The sequence below is a fragment of the Drosophila simulans genome, chromosome 2R (genome assembly GCF_016746395.2).
Source record: "Drosophila simulans strain w501 chromosome 2R, Prin_Dsim_3.1, whole genome shotgun sequence".
Taxonomy (NCBI): Eukaryota; Metazoa; Arthropoda; class Insecta; order Diptera; family Drosophilidae; genus Drosophila; species Drosophila simulans.
In genome coordinates, this window is record NC_052521.2 from 16,132,550 (window position 1) to 16,153,872 (window position 21,323).

General features: G+C 41.1%; 1 protein-coding gene across 3 annotated transcripts in view; it reads left to right on the forward strand.

Annotated features, from left to right (window-relative positions):
- Positions 1 to 21,323, forward strand: part of LOC6735201 — an 81,120-nt gene that overhangs the window by 51,360 nt on the left and 8,437 nt on the right. Inside the window, exon 1 of one of the 3 annotated variants that reach the window (XM_016168447.3) lies at positions 17,721 to 18,243. The exons of the other annotated variants lie outside the window; for them this stretch is intronic. The gene's annotated coding sequence lies outside the window, so the exon portion shown is untranslated. Of the gene's footprint in view, positions 1 to 17,720; positions 18,244 to 21,323 lie in introns of those variants that run through there. 3 annotated transcript variants of the gene reach the window in all.

The window sequence follows — 21,323 nt, forward strand, 5'->3', positions numbered from 1 at the left end:
AGTTTTAGTGGAAAAGTTAGTTACTGGATTAAGACCTATGTTATTTATATACCATCATTTTTTCCTGTGTACCATATAAGAAACAGATAGATTGTTGAGAAGGTTGAGGTGGGCCATGCACGAATGCGTCGCATTACACACAGATACTCACTCGCACAGATACTCACACAGATACTCACATGGAGGACCGTGGTGGATATGTCTTTGCAGCCATGGCACGCAACATATTCGCTTATTAAATTGAATTAAATTTTTCGTACGTTTTATTTGCGGCCCGCGACGTGAGAGAGCTATGCGGATCGGGATGGGTTGGAAAATGGGGAGGGGAGAATTGCGTTGGGGAGTTAAAAATGTGGGTAGGAGGAAGTGGGGTGCTGGCTCTGCGCAGCGGCTGTGGGTTAATGTCAAAGATGGGGCCAAACCACACAAATACACAATAATAACCACCAAAGACAAAGAGCGGCTGGCATTCCGGCTTAACTTTTGGTTATTACGCTCAATTATGGCTAACGGGTCAGAGACCAAATGAGAGTGGGCCCAAATAACTCATACGCCAGGCGACAATGCAAAAGCCATAATTTCATTAGGTGCCTGACCCACTAACTAAATAAAATACCAATTAATTTGGTACCGACTGTTTGGTTTGAGGTGAAACAAACGCACTTATTGCCCAAACGGTTTTAGTAATTATGGTGCAATTAGTTTTGAATGGTTTATTTGAACTAGATATTAAACAAATCATTTGGGAACTATTAAATGTTGCACTTAATTATGCTTAAGGCGTTAATTAAACAAAATTAATCAGGCACAAAAGAAAACAAACATATGTTAATTACTAGAGACATACATCATACATACTTTGGGAAGTACACATATTTTGTTCAACAATATTATTCCTAAAACTGACAAGATTATTTATCCAAAGAACTGGTACTTCCTAGCACAAGTCCAAAGTAGCTCCCCAGTCTACCTCAATGTTTGTTAAATAAATTAATTACCTTTTAAGCCAGCGATTTTCAATCTTTTGCTGGCGTGCAAATAGTTAATCATGCAGCCAACTCAGGTGGGACTTTGATGTCTCATCTTGTGGTTGTCTAGCGCATGTCTAAAAATAAATAGATATAAACATTGCGGAGAAGAATCTGAAAGCAGCATCAAGAACAAAAGGCAAACATGTTTTTCAGCCAATCTTAATCGGTAATTGTCTGGCGAGCACTTGGTGCTTAATTGCCAGCACAGAGCCTCAATTGGCGAGTTACTTTGCTGGATTGATGTAACTATTAGACAATAAAATAACTTTGGAGTTGGAGATTCTACTTGTCGGGGCGAGGGGTTGGGTCAATGTCAAGGCGAAATGATCATCAGAATATCGGAAGGCCGGCAAGGTCAATGAAGTCATCGCAAATTCCATTGTGGCAAGTTTATTGGTATTCAGAGATGTTAATCAAAGCCGATAAGATTTTTAATCATTCTAAGGATGTAATAACTGTTCAGAAAACTAGGATATTTTCTTCACGGAAAATCTATAAATAAAAAAGGTTTTCACAATCTGAAGAACATCTCTACTTCTCACATTAATTTTATATTGCCTTTCCACGTGAGCATGCCACATAAAATCCCATTATTGAAACTCGTCAGTGGGTTGGGTGAATGTGTGCCAATATTTTAGGACAGCTTCTCAAAATGCGCCATTAATCCGAAAACCATAAATACCATCAACCATTCGGAGATATATTAAGCTGATGTCGGATCAAGTTGAAGGCGATCATCATCATTATGGCGTAGAAGAGCGCCAAGGTCAGTGGAGTCATCTGCGCGGCTCGATTCTGCGAAGTGGGAGCCCGACTTCTAGCGGGCTTAATGGTTCGCAAAGCATTCCTACCAATATCCATCCTACCAACATATACATGTATATAGGTTTCTCTTTCCCGTTGATTTTTATCGCAGCCAGTTAATGGACATTTCAATTGCACGTTCGGGGCGTGAGTGGGGGCGTGGCCGGGTCTCTGTCAAGGAAGTGCAGTCGAGATTGAGCATTCAATATTATAATTGATTGCGGCTCAAATGATTCGAGATTCGAGAGGTGTGTGAAAACAAAGGAAAAGCACTTCGCTGGGCAACTGGGAAATTGGGAGACTGGGGAAAGTTCGGCTAGTTGTATAATCGAGTGGAAAAGAATGCAGCACGTGTCCAAATCAACTGACAGATGTGTCTGAGCATAAATAACAAATTGATTGGCCAAATAAACATATTTACTATTCGTCGTGACTGAGTGTTTGAGGCAATGCAATCACTATGTAAATTGGCTAATAAAAGCCCATGGACGGAATGGCGGCTTGGCCATATATCTACAATGATCATGATAATGATCTACGCGATAATTATCAGCTTATCCCACGTCTGGTCAGAACATAAACCAAAGAGCTCTAAGCCAAGGTTAAAAGATTTTTGCCTAATATTTTCTGATTTTTTTTTTCGATTTTTGTTATGGTCTAGCGGGGCAAACAAACCGAATCTTTGTTTGCCGTAAACCGAAGAAGCTGCAAACTGACGATATTAGTCAAAGCTAAATAAAGCGTTGCTGTGGATTTTTCACTTTCATCACGCTTGACGCTATAATTAAGCGAATACGTAATATTTGCACAGTTTCTTTCTTTCCACATTTATGTTCGATGATTTGCCAAAAAGTAGCCGCTTGAGGGTCAAGTGCATGAAATTCGCCATGTTACGCGATCGGACCACCAAACTGTGTCGATAATCACGATGATAATGCAATGTAAATCGTAATTAAAATCAACAGTTGCGGAGGGGCAGTGCAGACGTCGATGTAGATGTAGATGTAGATGTATGTCTCGGTTGTTAGCCAACTTGTGTTCTAGACCATGTTTTGTGTGCATTTGAAATTAATTTATGCCAGCATTCGTTCCGAGACATGACGAGCAGTCGGTGCCGCCAGAACTTCGACTCCTCGCAACTGGGAACTCTGGAGTCTCGGAAGTCTGAGGCCCCCAGACTCTGACTCAACTTGCACTGTGGGCTTAAGTTCGACTCGCAGTCGGAGTTAGTTGGTCGCATACATAAATAAATTAAAATTGCTAATGGCTGGCGGCCAGAGAAGAGAACTCTCTTCTCCGCTGCAACGCCCATAATTAAAAGCAACAAGATGTACAACGCCAAAAAAAGCACAATAAAACCATGACCAGCTCAAGGGGAACAGGAATGGTGTTTGGGTTTTGGGAAAACCGAAGACTATAATGCTCTTATGGGTTAGGAACACAGCATGGGTGCCAAATTCCGTTATTTATTTTAATTATACATTCATGAAACCCAATAGAATTTTATCTAAATTAATATAAGACCACTACCAAAACAGGCGCTAGTTTTGTGATTATTAAATTAAATTTTTCAACCAAAAATATGAACCAATTCTACAGTTACACCATGACATATTCCTATTCAAAATGTAAATACCTTTAACAAAGTGTATTTGAACCTAAAACGAACGATCTTCAAGCGGAGAATCCCAGGCATAAATCAATCAATTTATCGTTGGCCGGAGTCGGAGAAGAATACTGCCACTTCCTACTCATCCGGCAAGTTATTGCACAGGAATATCCCCCTCATTTCTAAGCGAGTGGGTGCAACGAACGCGCTCAGTCACCTTTAAGCCAAGTTCTGGATTGCCAAGGGCTCTCCCCCGCCAACCAAGCTTGTTTGCATACGCCGAAGACATCGCCCCAGAAGTTACCTGGAAAATTGCAACTTTGCCACAAATAACCCAAGCAAATCTCCAGCCACCTTGCCCCCAAGTTCGTTTCCCCCCGTTTCTCACCACTTCACTTCTCTGGTGGCCAGGCGTAATTTGCTGTCTCTGCAGCTAAATGAAACTTGCCTCGTAATGTTCTATAATTCATTGCCGCTGGAAAAGTTTAGCCGAAATGGAAAAACATGGACATAAGTCAGCGATGGGGACATGGCAAGAAATCTGGCTTAAATATGTGCGGAATAAAAAAGCCAATTTCGCTTGGCGCAAATAATAATTTCTCTACTCCATTATGATGGCCAAGAAGAGCTTTGGCCTAACAAGTTCTGGTGCTGAATGCAAAAGAGATCGGGCTGCAACTTTTGGGGAGCGGCCTGGAAAATTGGCAATTGAAGTGCCAGCCATGTAATTAACACTTGGCAGCTGACACAGCGGCAATTCCAGCACGACCTCTTAATACTTTTGGCCTTCTATGCGGATTTCTTTTTTCTAGGCCATTATCAATTGGCAGCCAACAATTTTTTTTTTTTGGGCGAAGCCATCCAAATGGTTCGAATAATCCGGTGCATATAAATGTTAGGTGAGCTTAGACAAGGCATATTTGGGGTAAGTCAAGTGGAAAAAAGGTGGAACGTTAAGTTAGCTAAATAAAATTAAAGAATTTCTGTCTTCAATGAACAAAGTGCCTATGGAAAAGTTGATTTTAAATGTTTTCCTGCCAATTTCTATTCAAGTATTTTATGCATGAAGCCTTAAATCCGCCACAGTTCACAACGCAACTTATTTGGCTAAACCTTGTCATTTAATATTTTTAGAGGATTCCGATTGCCTAAATGGAAAACAATGCGTCTGATGGCTTATTAAAGCCGTTGTCGTTTTTCCAGACGAACGCCAAATTGATGAAAGGCTTTCCATCACAGCTGTCCACTAAAACGCTGACGACACACACTGAGATGGCGGCAATGCATCAAGTTTAAGGCTTAATCGATACCACTTACCCCGACATCCTCCCCCCCCAAACGCCTCCCCCGGGGCTCCAAAAACCCGATGCAATCGCAATTCTTAGTGCTCTTTTTTTCTGCACTTCTTTTCCACGCTTCGTTTGTGTCGACAGCAGCTTTTCATTAGACAATTTCCCAAGGGTGCTGGCAAGAGGGGGTGGGGAGGGATGGGGCGGAACGGACGGCAGAAGATTTTCATTATGTCGAGTCGACACTAACAACAACTTTTACTTCCACGCTATCTCCGTCTCACTCGACGCTAGCGTGTGGTACATTGTTAGCTTAATTGTTGTTGTTGTTCTGGCTGTTAGAATGTGCGCATTATTGAGTTACGTGCTTGGCGGCACAGCAGCAGCAGCAGCAGCAACATGCAGCAACAATTGCAGCAAGCAGTTGCAACTTGGCACGTTTCTATTATTTAACTGTCAGCACAGCATACCCGCTAAACACAGTAACAACAACGCCGAGAGTTCGAGCAACAAATGCTGCACTAATTGCCCGACAAAAATGTCTCGGCACTTAACATTGGTCTTCTTCATTTGCCAACACTTAATCGGCGGCGAAAATGAGCGCAAATCCGTTGCCACCAATTTGCGGGCGCGGTCGGTGTCTCGTACCCTGGATCTGATCTCTGATCTCCGCCAGCCCTAAACCTTTATTTAAACCTTAGACAGGCGACACCTACGACAAAATGCATCAAAAGTTGCCGCCGTAAAAGCCCACGTTCCATTATACAAAAAATATATGAAAATGCACCAAATGCACAGGGAGAAAAAACTGGTATCTTTTCATAATTAAACGAATTGTGTTGATGTGATAAATCGTATATTATTTTTTACAAATTGTGCAGAAATATTATGATATTTCTGTTTTATTTTACAACACATTTTCTCTGTAAAATCCCATAAAAAGTTAGCTGATATGCAGCATTCAGCATTTTAAAAGTTTTTCTATGCTTTTAATACCCCTATAAATTATGCAACCACAGGGATCTCCCATCAGATAAAAACTGCAATTGCTGGCTTACTATAAAGCGATCACAATTTCCGAGGTTATTCATCTCAAAAAAAAAAAATATTAAAAAACAACCAGTCGGCTCTTACGCTGATTGCAGATTTTGTAGCTGTTCATTATTCTGATTGAAGGCGGCCAATGAAAGTTTTTTATCCTCGCCCGCCCACGCCTGATTTCTTCCCCTCTGCTCTTGCTCTTTTTAATGGGAAGTGCATAAGCAGGAACAGTGCGGAACGTAAATATATCGATTGCTTTTGAGGTCTAAAAGGAGTTCATAAATTGTACCTGGTAGTCAGTCAGACAATAGGAATTCCAACTGCAGATAAGACTTACTTTTAAAGAAAATCTTTTTTATCTAATAAATATCTCTTTAAAGTTTTTAAATTTATTTATAATTTGAAAATATGCGTATGTGCACTTTGAATACTTCGCAAATGTAGCGCAATAAATCACAATAGCAACTTTTAAAAGTAAATCTTTGTGCGCCAATAGACTTTCATTAAACTAGCATTATGTTTATGCAACGCACTGTGAATGGTATCTTGATGGCTTTTCGACGACATAACGGTAATTGCTTCCCGGTTTAAATAATTTAAGTTGCACGTGGGCTGCTTTTTATATACACATATTGTTTTACCATTTTTTGTTCGACGAATCGGCAACAGAGAAATTTATTAATTATTTATTGCTGCAATCTCGGTGGCGTTTGGTTTTCGGCAATTCGTCGCCATTGTTCGCTGCATTCAAAGAGATTTCTCTATGAGCCAAGGCAAGGTCACCGCTGTGAGCTTTAAACTTAACGGTCGCCTCAGATACTTTTTGTATCTTTCGGATACATATACATATATATGTATAAGTCTTTACAATAATACCCTGGCACGAAGTCAGGGCGCACAATTCGATTCAAGGCTTAAACGGAGGAGAGCTATGCAAATAGAGCTGGCAAACCCAATAAATGAACCGTCCGCGGCAGGGGGATATACCTATATATATATATATATTTACACTTATGTAGAGGGGGCAGGGGGCGTGGCAAGGGCAGGGGTGGGCTGGCAGAAGGCGCCCACGCGCACCTATCAAAACCGCTTTTGTTCGACAAGCGCTTTTTGTTCGCTTTAAGCAACTGTGACAACTTCTTTAATCAAAATCGTTTTCAAAGACCGGGGCGTGGCCATCACCCCATCCCCCTCCGACGCCATCATCATCTCTTGGCCAAGTGTGTGTGGGCCAAGTTTTGTCTCATTACAATTTTGACGCTCTGCCTGACAACATTGGATTTCTTGTTTCTACGCGAGTGCGTAAATCTTTGTGCTTATGTCATTTAGTTTAATGGGAATGGCATATTATTTGATTCCCAATCTGGCTCGCTGTCTGTCGATCTGTTCGATTATAATTATAGGCTCAAATTTGTTTCCAGCCTGACAACTGCTGAAAGTTTTATGGGTTTTGATATAAAAATATTTCTACAAATGATTGGTCATTGATTGCTGATAAATGGAGGGGTGTAGATTGGTATATCTGTCTGGAACTCTAAAGTTGTACAAAGTTTTATTTAAATTCAAAATTTTAATTAATAACAAAATATTAAAGTCAGATAAAAAGAAATTAAGTAAATTAGAATATATGGAGGTATTTAAACTATTACCTGTCCTTTTCATCAGAAATCAAATGTTAGGATGTTCTATAGATACGTTCTGCAATATCTGTTTCTCATGGTTGTTTCCCATTAATTTGGCTTGAGCTTAATATTTTTCATCTAAGTTCAACCCTTTCTTTCAACCTTTTTAATGGGCCCAAAGGGGCATTCAACTTCCTAGTAACTGTTGGCTAATCTATCCGTCCCCACCCATTTCTTTCTCTCATTTACATTTGTTAAACTAATTTCGCTTCCAGTGGTTCAGCGTGCTGACCTTATGTTGTTGCCATCTAAATTTTCTTGCCATTTTTCGTGCATTGTTGTATTATTTATTTTTTCTTGACAAATTTGCTGGCCACAAGCGTGAACGACAGATGACGGACCAAACCGGACTGTTGGATTGTGGGGGACATTGACGTTGACGCAGGCCGATTGTTTGGAATCAAAGAGCGTGTGAATCAAAACAAAATACAAAAATCCAAATTATTTGATTTCTTTCTTTTATTTTGTCGGCTTGGAATGGTCTAAATAATTAAGCTTTTGTGACGGTTGCTTTGGCGGCTCGATGTATTATTATTGACAGCGATTTGCGTTGATTCGGTGACCATGAAGTGGGCGCTTCTCTTGGGTTCAATAAGCTTTTGTCTTGGCTAATTTATGCAGTGCGTTGGGGGGAAATGCCAAAGTAACAGCCTGAGTGATATTAAATGAACTGAAGCTAGGTGCAGAAAAGTTCTTTTTATTAAATTTCCAATTTGAAGGCACTTGACGCCTTTCGAAAAGGGGCGGGGCTCGGAGATTCAACAGGCGCCAGGTTTTCATTAAGGAATCAATGCGGCGACGTCTAGACCTGCAAAAGATGATCAGATCGAACCTGACCAGACTGAGAGTAGATATTAATGCGGCAAACTAGTTTTCGTTAGCTTTGTATAGTGTCGGATATGCGCCACCTGTTGCTCAAATGTGGGAACTCAGCTAAATTGCAGAAGAGCTTATAATTTGTTGATCCCATTTTGATGTTGTCAAGGCTGTGATATGAATAATAATCAGTGGAAAATATAGTACAGCATATTAACAGCCTAAGTTACTCATTGCTTTTATTAAAATCTGTAATACGTGTGTGCTTGCTATTATTCTTCAACGAACAACACAACATTAAATGCACTTAAGCCAAATTTCGTAACTTCTTCTGCTAAATTAAAACTTTCAGTTGGCATTATTACTGCCAAATGTGATTACTCAATTTGTCATGCCAAGCCCACTTTCCAATGCTTACTGTCAAGTTCACTTATTAACTTTCGGCAGACAATTCCACTTCCAAGTGCGCTTTGTGCCACTAAACCAGAATTATATTTTTGGAGCCATCAAAGTGGAGGGTTTTAGTAATTTTCACTTAATAAAAACATAAAACATTTAGTCCAGCCATTATAAATCAGTTTCTTTTTATTTTTCTTTGCGCTGTTGTTAAAACAAATTACACATAAATGTTGTTAATGCTTATCTGGGATTTCTATCTATTTGCAGGTAAGTCTGAGCCGCGAGACCGAAGGGCAGGTGACCCCATAAACCCAAATAGAATCGTGGCACGCGTGAGTAAAAGCTACCTATTCACAAATGGCCAACAACGAAACAAAAAAAAAAATAAACGTTTAAGAGATAAATCTCGAGGCGGGGTCGGGATTCACTTTCTCCGCTTTTAATTGCGACCAGCTTAATTTTGATGCGTGCGCAATTTAAATGCAGGAAAGAAATCCTCCATCGCTCTGGCACTTCCAACCTCCAGCTCTTGCAACTCTTTTGCCGGATTTTCAGCCATGTCAGACATGTCGACGGCGATGCACGTACCGAAGAATTCGAGAAGTTGGCCCGAGGAAGTCGGAGGAGCAGAACATTTAAGCCGCTTAACCCACTTCCGCGGCACATTATCGTGAACGGCATGAGCATCATTACCATTGTTGTCAGCAGCCTTTGCTTTTGCGACCGGCTTTTTTTACCTCTTTTAATTTCTTTCAATTACACCGCACTTGTCACACGAACACAGAGCGGAAAAAGTTACTAGAAGTTTTGTCATTTCGGTAACATTTCGTAACAACTTTGAGTAGCAACGATTTTTTTGAATACAACAACTTCAAATTACTTTTAATTCACAAAAAGAGGTTATAAAAATTACAAGAATTACATGAAAATATTTTTAAAGGTGAAAGAAAGCGGATTATTGTTCATTGCTGGCAAAAGATTTCTGTTCTGAATCCGCTAAATCTTTCGCCGAATTCGCACGAAAAAAGTTTCCCTCTCATTCATTAGCCGCTCAAAGGCTCAAAGACGTGAATCATATTTTTTGTGGCAATCGCTCCAGAATCCAGCTAATGACGTAAGATGGCTGGCAGGTTGCAATGAAAGTTGCATCACAGTTTTAGATTGGAGTAACAAAGGAAAGTTGGCCTTTCTAAATGCCGCAAATGTTATGTAGAATAGAGGCTGCCAAGTGGAATTGCCAATGCAATTGATGCGCCACAAGCTTGGCAGGCCGACTAGCCGAGCAGGGAACACAAAACCAATTTAAAAGCCCCAAAACAGGCAGACTCCAGACTGATAAAGCCCGGCCAAAAGATGGCAAAAAGCATCGGGGAAAATGGAAAAATGGGCAGCAAACCGCAGCGTCAGAGGAGCAAAGCAGCAGCTTTTGTAATGGACATGACTACAAAATGCCAGGCAGTAAAAACAAATGAAGCCAAGCCGAATGCAGAGGTCTGGGCATGGCTAATGCAATGGCTATGACCATAGCCATACCATAGACCTGGCTTTGGCTATGGCTATGGCTGTGGATCTGGCTCTGACTCTGGCTAACTAAGATCCGTAACCCGCTCGCTCCGATGCCAACTTAGACGCTGACCGGGCGCACTTTCAGTTTTCAAATGGCCAAGACAACGGCAGCAGCAGATAACAAGAAAATTGCCATTACCAGCTGGTTAGCATCGAACTTGGAATGCTCTTTCAGACAGATCATTTGAGGTTCTGAACAAAAAGTTGGCTATGGAAATTTGATTTCTCTCATTTAAAGAATTTAAATATGCAAAAAGCTATACCATACAAAATAAATTCTTCCATTTACTGATAAATATTTAAACAGGCCTAGAATCCTGCAGAAATCAATCAATTTCGGCAGGTAACCCAGGCTGAGCTCAACATCCTTCGTTTGCCTTTAAAAAGATTCTGCTTATTGGCTTAGCCAGAATCTCAAGGCAAACAAAATTTGTTATCATATTTCAAAGGCAAACATCATTAGACCCAACTCGAACATGCCCCGTCATAGTCCAATCAGTTTGGAATACCAGAACTGCAGCCAATTTGAGGGCCACCCGCTTGCCGCGCATCCCTTTCCCTTTTCGATGGCCAAGCATTATGACCAAGTCGTAAATACCCTTTTTGGTAGTTACTGCAGGCGGGCCAGGCTCGATTCGCTTTTATGGCAAAGTCAAATAGGAAAACAAAATAGAAGTTAATCTAATAACAAAGATTGAGCGCAATAATTTTAGCGATTGGCAGCGCAGATTTACCATGGCCAAGAGCTAGGAGTAAGCCAAGAAAAAGCAGGCGAACAAAATAAAGAGCCACAAAAGTAAAACCGTCTCGCGGTAAAAGGGAGCGTCCTATGTTTTTGGTCTAAGCCTTGGTAAGTACCTGGCCAAGACGGCGAGCGTGGCCAAAGTCTCGTTAGCGTTTTGGACTCTGTCTTTGGATTCGGCCGTGTTTTTTGTTGTTTTTTTTTTTTTGTTTCTTCTTGGCTTTAGCATTGGCAAGTGCAGCTGCTGCCACTTTTGCTGGCTGCCACTTTTGCTGCCGGAGACGCTTTGGCTGCTCGGCCCGTTCGTTGCACTTGCCGCCTGCCGTATCTGCAGCACTCCCGACCAGATAGCGTATCTAATGGATACATTTTAGTGCATACACCGAACGTATCTAATCGGCTAAACGTTTTATTAAATTACGTTAGTCTAAGCTTTGTTCAGCCTGCCCACAGAATTGGGTGGGTGGTTCGGGGGAAATGGGCATTGTAATGGCAATGGGCATGGTCTTGGTCTTGGGCCGACTGGCTTGCCCGACTGGTTTGGTTTAGTTATTTCGCTGAATTTGCCTAACTGACCTTGCCCAGATGCCAACGCTGATGGCTCCAAGTTCAAGGTTAAATGTTAGAGCCTGGAATGGGGTTGAGTTATGCATTTTTTAAATTTTATTATCTTTTTTATTTCTTTAAATTCTCTAAAGGAATTTCATTTGGGTTAAGAAACTATTGTTAGGGTTTGCCTTATATTCAAAAAATTTGTAATTATCTACGGATGACTAAGACAAAATTCCACAGCATATACTTCTGTGTTTAGTTGCGCCCAAAAGGCAAGAATTTAGCTCGAAAATATTTTGTTAGAGTTTTGAGCCGGCAAAATACCACAAACAGAAGTGTCCCAGCAAACTAAGCCCACAACTGGGGGACAAAAGCAGCCAAAGGACCCAACTGCAAAACATTTATTGAATGCACTCATGTTAGAACTCGTATTTTGCCCCGCTGGCATTTGGATAAGTTCAATGTGCTGACTTTGAGATCAGCAGAAAACAAATATAAATAGACCAGAAGTTGTCAGGCGAAAAAAGAACAATTGCATGCTGAGACACAGCCGGCCGAAGACCCACAAATGAAACTGAAATTGAAAACGAAATCAAAACATGCATATGGATGCCGAGGACCACAATTCGAGAGGAGTTTCTGCCAGGAAGCCACACAAAAACCGGACGAGCTCTAGGGGCAGAGGCGAGCACGACATTGCCATTGCTTCCATGCAAATAAGCAAATGAGCCAACAAATGGCAGGAGCAAGGGGTCAGGAGTTGGGACTGTTTGGAATGGATTATTATTGTAGCTGATGTCCAGAAAATCACAAAAAGTATAGCAAACAAAAAAGATGTTCCACATTAATGGCATTCCTATGTGTATCTGAATAAGACAAAGGGGTATGAACAATCAACATTACGCAAATTAAATATATATTTTTGGCAATATCATTTTAAAAGACACTTTCTTAACTTCTAGCCAGCTTCTTTGTATTAGATAACAAGTAATTCTTCAAGTGCAGGCAAGTAAAAGTACAAAAAGCGTTCGAGTGTGAGCGAGTCAAGAAATAATTGCTGCATTTTTTTGTGTGCATATATATACGCGTGTCGTATCGTTCCGTTCTTCCTTTTCTTGAGCAGAACAATTGAAGTCAAGCCCCATTGCATTTTAACTGCCGGCGAAAAGAGAGTTGAGTCGAGTGGAGTCGAGTCGAGTCGAGGGTCGCTCCTTGATTTGTTTGCTTGGGGCGAAAAGCTGGGGACAGCGACTCCTTCGACCATTTGGGCTGCCCTTTTTAGCCAGCAGCATGAATTTATTTGTTTTGAAATTGTAACTTTTGCACTCATCCGCATCCGCAACTGCAGCAGCAGCAGCAGCGGCAGCAACTGCATCTGCAGCAGGAGCAGCATCATCCAGAGCATCCACATCATCGGCAGCACCATCGTCATTATCATGTTCATTGCCAGTGATTGGCTTTTTCCCTTTTTCCCTTTGCTGATTGTGCGGTTTCGATAAGAATGCAACTGCAGTTGCACTCAGTAGCTATATCTTCTTGAAAAGAAAAAGGGTTAAAGCACACACATTCATATGTGGCAGCGATAAATTAGCAAAAGGGAAAAGGAAGTGCATGACTGCCAAAATGTCAATTGGAGGCTAAGAAAAAGTGATTGCACGGCTGCAGAGAAATGGCATCGGGAAAATCGGGGGAAAGCGGTAAGAACAGCCAGCGAATTTTCACTTCATCCGCCGCGGCGGAGAAATTAAAATGGGAAATGCAGTAGCAAAAGTCGCTGTGGAAATGCTCTGCGTAGGGACTTAAATGCGAGTTTCAATTGATTGCATTTTCTTATCATTCTCTTTGATTGTTCCCACTCTTTTTTATATGCCAAATTTACTCGGGATGACGTGCACTGAAAGAAAATATTACTAAATATATGTTTCTAATCAGCTAAGTCGTGTTTTTAATGCTTAAAGGAAAGAAAGTAAAGTAAAGTAGGAAGTTGCAAAAATTATCAAAACTGTATCTGCAACTATATTCTTATTTAAATATAATTTCTGACAATTATTTTCCATTTCCCAGAGCATTTGCTCGTCGCTCAGAGGCATTTGCAAATTTAAGATTTGTTTTCCTCCATCGCCAATTTTCCCCCAATATTTCGCTGCTCTCGATGCTCCCAAACGTGAGCGCGTGCAGAGCCGCCGATCATGAAGGGGGCATATGGCGGAGTCGGGGATATGGTAGGGATATAGCCGGGATATAGTGCGGGTGGAGGCGGCGATGGTGGTGGAGGGAGTGGAGCTAGAGCTGGAGGTGGAGTCGAACAATGAGTCGCACCGAGGAGCATACATTACAAAGATTACGGCCGCTTCTACTGCGGATGCAACTCTTCTGGTTCTTCGATTTGGCAGCAACTTTTACTTATTGCTTTGGCTCTGAGCCGTGTTTATTTCAATCTTTTTGTGTGTGGTGCTGTTTTTTCTGGGCTCTGGGCTTTGGGCTTTGGGTGTTTCGCTGCTTTTGTTTTCTTTTAATGTGCCAGAAGTCGGAGCCGTGTTCTGCTGCGAATTCGTGAAACGTGATGCCGAAAGTCGTTTCTTCGCCAGTGTTTTTTCCACTTTTCTCCCCTTGTTTTTTCGGGGTTTTCCCCTGGTTTTCTTGTTGATTTTGGTGGAGCTGCCCTTGGTTGTGTTGTTGTTGTCGTTTCGTTTTCCCTTTGTATGTAGGATGCGGATGCTGTGCATGTTTGCTCGCATTTGAATATGGAATCCACCGCTCTGCCAGGCTGACTTTACTGCCTCTGGCTGGGAGCAGTCATCCTTGTTAAGCGGATCCATAACAGGGCATTGTTTCAGCCACTTTTTAGTCGCTGCTGCCAGTTGAACTTGCAGCCCTATTAAGGCTTGGATGTTGAGAAAAGGTAGCCACAGCGATCGCTGTTGATGTTTTTCAGAAAACAGGTAACATATTTTAATTTTAAAACGAAAAATTCCCTTTTTAGAGATAAATGGTATCTATACTTTATAGTATACTTTATTTGCTATTGTTATTTTTTTTCGAATTATTTACTAAGTCATGCTTAGATCATTCTTTACTAGGCGAGTCCCTACTGTATCTAACTTGCTCAGAACCGAAAGTCGCCTGGAAACTTTTTACCCATGGCCGTAAGTCAACCGAAAACGAAAGCCAAATTGGCAACTTTCAGCCATTCCTGTCGCTTCCATAAAGAATGAAAAATGTCCGCGTTTCTCGCCCTAATTGGTGGCGAAACGTTTGTCGCACCAAATAAATAATGATAATGGCACCCGGAGCGTGAAGTCGCGGGTTCGATTCCGATTCCTTCCACCCGTAATATTTCCACTTCTACTTCTGGTTCTATATTTCTATATATTTGCTTTGACTTCAACAGAGGCCATTGACTGGCGAAATGCTTGCTGATTGATTGACGCTGCCATTGGGAGCTGTTAACAATTCCATTGCTGTTGTTTTCGGAGGTGGTGGTTATTGGCGGCTTGGTTTGGTGGATAGTGGCGGTAGTCCCCATCCACGTCCACGTCCACGTTTGCGTTGTAATGTAATTAATTGCTTTCCAACCTGTGGCCAAATCACAAAAGGGCAGTCAACAGTTCCAGCGGCAAAGTGGGTCAGCTGTTCACTTGATGAATGTGTGCACGCATGGTGGTGCCAGGGGGTGTGGACGGTACAGGTGGTGCCACAGGTAGTGGCAGATACGGAGAGTGGCAGCCCAAGAATGCAAGTTGAGTTGTCAGCCGAGGAACGTATGAGTTATGAAAATAAAGCTGGTGGCGAGGGTTAAGAGTACAACATTTATCAAGAACAAATAATGCAGATAAAATAAATATAAATAAGAGGGAATAAAAAATACACATTCGTTCCCAATAAATGTGTTGTTTGTTTGTTTCCCAAACACTTGTAACTGGATATAACAAAGATCAATATTTAGAATATACCAAATAATCTTATATTTCAATATCTTACTAAAAGAAAGAAGGAAAAATATTAAAAGTTAAGTTCATTATTTACAGAAAATGAAAAATACATAAAAGAAAAAGAAAAAAAAACTCCATCACCTGTAATATAAAGTATACATACATACAAACCCTTATACCTGAAACGCTTTAAGCTCCCCTCGCTTGACCACTGCAGTTGGCGGGTTCAGTGAACCGCCGCATTAACTAACTTTTCGTATGAATCAAACGCTAAAACATCAATCAAAGCCAAATTAAGCGTAAAATTCAAAGAGCCGGGCCAGTCGGCAGTCAAATATAAGGCAGAGTAGGGTAAGATGGTAAGATCGGGCGAGCAGACCAGAAGTGTGAGGCACGCGGGCAGGAGGAGGGAGTGCACAAAGGTTAGGCCCGCACGGCGACTCTGGCCATTCAGGGAAGACCCAGCCCGCATCTGCAGCGGGGGCAATCAATCAACGGGCGGACAAGCTTTCCAAAGAAAGGCGGCGAGCGGCGAGAAAAAAACGCTGAAAAACTGAAATAAGGCCCGAAACGTGAAATAAAACAGCGACAAAAGTGCAAGCTTCGCCAGAGTCACTGAAGCCTAACAAACGTTGCAGCTAATTTTAGATCGCAGTCTCAGCCACCGCTTCATTTGCATGAGCGAGTGGAAGTGTGGAGGGGGGGAGGGGAGCCGAGTGGTGCAAAGTGGTGCGGAGTGGCGCAGCAGAGTGGTTCGCGATGATCTGCAGTGTGTGGGTTGCTCGCAGAATTGGCGCACGCACAAAGGCGAACAAAAGGCTGGAGATTTATTTTAGCTGTCTGCTCGCTCGGTGTGTGTTATGCAAATCTTCCGACAGTTTCCTGATAAATCCCTTCTACCGTTATAAGCGATTTCCACAAATTTGATAAGGCACAAAACGAAAGACTCAGGCAACGAACTTGCGCTGATAAGAACAAAAAATCTTCACAGTCTCTCCGCTCAGAATTTCCTTCGTCCCTCTTGATACTCCTCACTCCCTCTCGCATTTTTTTCACTTTTATATGTGTTTTCTTTTTATTATGCAGCGCTACGTGCTCGGCATGCTGAAAACAGAAAATCAAATCTTTTCCAATGCATTTCCCACACGCCTGTGCCTGTGCATTTTTAATTTTAGCGGCCGGGCGAAAAAAGAAATTAAAAAACAATATTTAATCAACGCACATAATCTGCATTTTAAACACAGACTTCAAACGGCCCTTCAATATATGGGTGTTGACCATTTAACGCGCCCAGCGAAGAAACCCAACTTTGTTAGATTTTTATCGACCGTTTCTTCGGGGTTTTTTGTGCCCTCGCTGACGGACTTCCTTGAAATCCGGCCGAGTTTTCGGTCTTGTTAATCCTTTGACGTGATGTCTGTTCATAATTTGTGCTCATATTTCATGCTTTGCCATTTTTTATGGCTCTTTTGATGGCTTTGGCCTTGCGGCATTTTGAAAGGTTTTGTATGCCAGAGCGATTGAATATTCTAAAGTTTACTTGTCGTAAATCATATCTGTGACAGTTTCGCCAACTTCTACCTCCTTTCCCGCGGAAAAATCACCAGTTTTTGCATGCATTATGGACCAAGTTCATTTGCTCGACCAAGTTTCGGCGGAGAAAGAGATTCTCCCACAGACCCTCCCAAAATGCCAATCTTCTGCTATAAATAAACTACGAAAAGGCGAGCTCTGCTTTTAATTTTAATGAACCATAAAAAATTCACACGCACCGCACACAAAGACGCTGAATATTACGATGCCACCAAATAAAGGTTGACACCGAACAGACCTTTCCTCAATCCCTCGAAATGTTAATGAAACTTAAATACCTGCGAGAGTCGCATTTCTCAGCAAACAAATCAAACGGCCGGCAGCAGCAGCAGCAACATAAAAATGCTCAAAATTCAAAGAAAACTATTAAACAACTGTTTGCCGTTTATCTGAGGGAATCTCTTGAGTTTCGAGTCTGCAGTCCCGAATCTCGAATCTCTCACCATCCAGAGTTTGCTTAGAAATTAGAGCCCAAAACAAAGCGGTAGATGGATGGTAAAACCATACATACACGCCTGCACATATACACAAATCTATATATATATGTGTATGTATATGGGACCGGTTTAACATAGCCCTGTTAACGCGGGCCAGTTAACAGCGACGACGACTGCGACGCCGGCAGCGGCAGCGGCTGACTTATCTGCGTTCTGGCCACTCAACTCTCGGGATCCCAGAACTTCGGCTTTTCATTAGCTTGGAGCTCGTCGCTCCGACCGGTTCGGTGTCCCATTGCGATCGCGAGTTCAGAACGCTTTTTAGCCAAACACTTCGGAGAATAGAACCCCCATCATCGAGAGTGAGTTAAGATATTGTGCGCGTGCGCAGCAACCCACGCGAGATATTTCTTCAGCTCAGCGGCTTTGATCATCCAGCTGAAATTCGTTTCGTTTTTATGCAAATTTTCAACGGCGAACAAAATACTAGCATCCAGCGAGCGTTTCGTCACAGTGTGAAAGTAAAAAAAATTCTTTGTGCAAAAAGAAATTTTCACAGTTCAGCGAATATTACGAAATACTTACGTTGATTGGTAACGAAAAAAAAAATTGAGTGTGTACGAAAGCAAATAGAAAAGAGAGTTTCGATCATTGTGTGCGTGTTAATTGATCAACAAAACAGTGTAAATTTGTATTTGTTAAACTTAACGGCAAATTGTGGATTTCGGTTGTATTTTTGTGGAGCAGAAGGTGAGCAATCGGTGGCAAATAATATTTAAAATACAATTAGCGTCATGCTCTAGAAATTGGGTTAAATATCGGATATAAATAAAGTGTTTTCTTGATGTTTTTGGGGTAAGCTGGCTGCGAGAATAATCAGATGCCAATGAATGACACATATTAACTGATCGGTGAATTAGATTTGACTTTGGGGGAAATGTAATCGATTTGGGGATGTGGAAATGGGGTCATTGTGGATTTGATAAATTTTCCGAAATTTAATAAAATTAGATCTTAAGTAGATATATATTCAAATCATATTAACATTTTGTAAAAGGTTTTTATGTTTCTGCTAAGAAATAGGAAGCGTATTGATTGAGGTAACAGCTTTATACATTTCTTTAGAATTTGAAAACCTATAAAAAGATGTACGCCTCATCGTTATACCACCTAACAGTTATTAAAGCCTCCATTAAAACCCTGAGAACCTTGGATAATTAATGCTTTCGCTCCGAACAACTTCAATGCATCTTCGCCTCTTCAACAATTCTTATTTATGGGGATCTATTAACCCATTCATTATCGGTTTCATTAGCGGGGAACCCAACTTGTAGCTGACAACTCAATGCAGATGTGAGCCCCCTTCTTGGCCCCCGTTATCTCCGTTTTAGCCACTTTTACCATCACTCAACGCCAACGCGTGGAAAATATCTTTCAAAGACATTTTGGCTGATAGCGTTTTTCAAAATTTCACTTACAAACGTAAAAGGCGGGCGCAACATTTTCTTATTGTATTTCAGTTTCTGGGTCAATAGAGAGGATGGTCGGGATAGATGTTGGCCCAACCCAGAAATGAAAAATACAAAACCTGGCCCAGCCCAAAAAAGGGATTTCCCTTTTACAACGAAAACTTTCATTGGCATCAAACGGCGGAAAAGAACGAAGAAAAGTGTCAGGGCAAAAGAATATGCATACAATAAACACTCGTGGGGCATAAATAAAAGCCAATGAACATTTTGGATCCAAGGCGTCTTCAAAAGGCGATGGCCAACGGTTCTTTGGTTCTTTGACAACGTTTTGGATTAAAAGCGGTATAATCGAACCAAATACGTTGGGCCAACTGTCGCTGCATTTCGGTTTCGATTTCCTGTCCCCAGACATGGTATCACCCATCCCCCAAAAACCCCATCCATCGAAATCGCCGATCTTTTTGTGCATTCACCGCATGATTAATAAAAGAGAAGTTCTCGTCGTTCTTTCCCACTCATTGACCGTTTCGTTGATTAGTAAGCATGTCGACATTTCAATAAAAAATATCCAAAACGACATAAAAAAAAGTACAAAATCATCGGCGGGGGCAACTCCTCATCAACGTCACATTTTTATACATTTCTACCCTATGAGACGCTCTGTGGCTTTGCATTTTAATTGCTTTTGATTTCGAATCTGCGATGTGTGGCTGCCCCCGCTGATGAATCGGGGAATTGGGCGCGACTCAACGGATTGTTCAAATTGGCAAGAAATCAAATATATGTATACATAGAAACACGCATGTGTGCTACTAATCTCTAAGGCAGCTAAAGGTTTAAAATTCCGAGAAGAACCTTTCTGAATTTAAGTGATTAATCCATTGGATCCATAAACAAATAAGGGAAATCACAAACATAAATAAATAGGGTGGTAAAAATATATAAAGTATATTCAAAAGCTTAATGTTTCACATTGCTCAATAGCTCCTTTTTGAAATTCCGTTAACGAACTGAACTGAATACAATATCCGTATCAAGTTGATAACCTTTATGCAACGCACTTTTCATACAAAACTACATATTACATTGAGCTTCATTTGTAACTCACAATGCGAATAATTGGAAACAAAGCTGAGTTTACATTCAAGTTTCGCATAGGTATTCTCCCAGAGTTTCGATTTTATAGCTATGAATCGCGGGGATGACCGTGGAATTTCGAATCATTGGACTTACCTTTATCGAGGGCAAATGAGTAGCGGCTGTAATGCCATAGGGGAATTCCATTTGGTTAATCATTTTACTATTTTTGTCGTGCCAGTTGGCATGGGTTCTTATTCCATTTCCGCTATTGATTCCGATCTACATCTACGTCAGTGGGAAATCTATTTGGGTGCTATTTATCTTCCTTTTCCAGTTAAGCACAAGGAATTTTATGGATGTGATTAATGCTTTTCGAATAAAAGCTTGAGCTAGCAAACTTTTCCGCTTCCTTCGGTAAACATTGTTTTATTTCCGCTTTTATTGAGATAAAGCAAATTAATTCTAGTGCAGAACTATGAACGGAAGAATATTCTTTTAAATACTCTAACTAAAAATATTTAATTGTTTAGTTTATAAATGTTTGTTTTCTATAATTTATATATGTTTCCTGTACTGTTAAATCAGTTGAAATATTTCAAGTAATTAGCTGTGCACACACTTCTCTAAATTAATTTTTTGTTTGTTTATTTCTCTTTTTGTTTAAAGAATATAATATGTTATAAGTACTTTATAAAACTCTGTAGTGTGATGCAATGTGTTAATCCCTTGTCACAGAGTATTTGAGGAACGACTCAACGCCACTTGACAAATGAAAGCAGAAATCCAAACTGTCCGCAGTTAGAAACCAAAAGCGTGCAAAAAAATAAACAAAAAAAAACACAGATAAACCAAAAAAAAAAAAAAAAATACAAAAAAGAAGTCAAGAGTGGTCAGCGTTAATTTTTCATGGCGGGACAACAGCAAAAGAATATTATTTCATTTATTTACATCACGGGTTTGGGTTGTGGGGATGGGCTTTTGGATGGGGCTAAGCTAACGCAATCGCTGTCCGTGGTCCACAACGTCATTAGTCACACCAGACGAGGGGCGGGGGGCGTGGCGATAAGGGGGCTTTTCGGGTGGAAATCGGGGGAGGTTGGACTTGGATATATAAACTAGGAACAGCAAACAAAAGCAAAATGCTGTGAGCTATGAAACCCGCGGCCGAAAGCGGATAAAAAGTAATCAAAAGTGCTCAGAACGACATAATAAGGCAACTGAGAACTGGAAGAGGAATTTGTGACTAAAGGGGGCGCTGGGGGAGTGGCTAGCGGTGAGTGG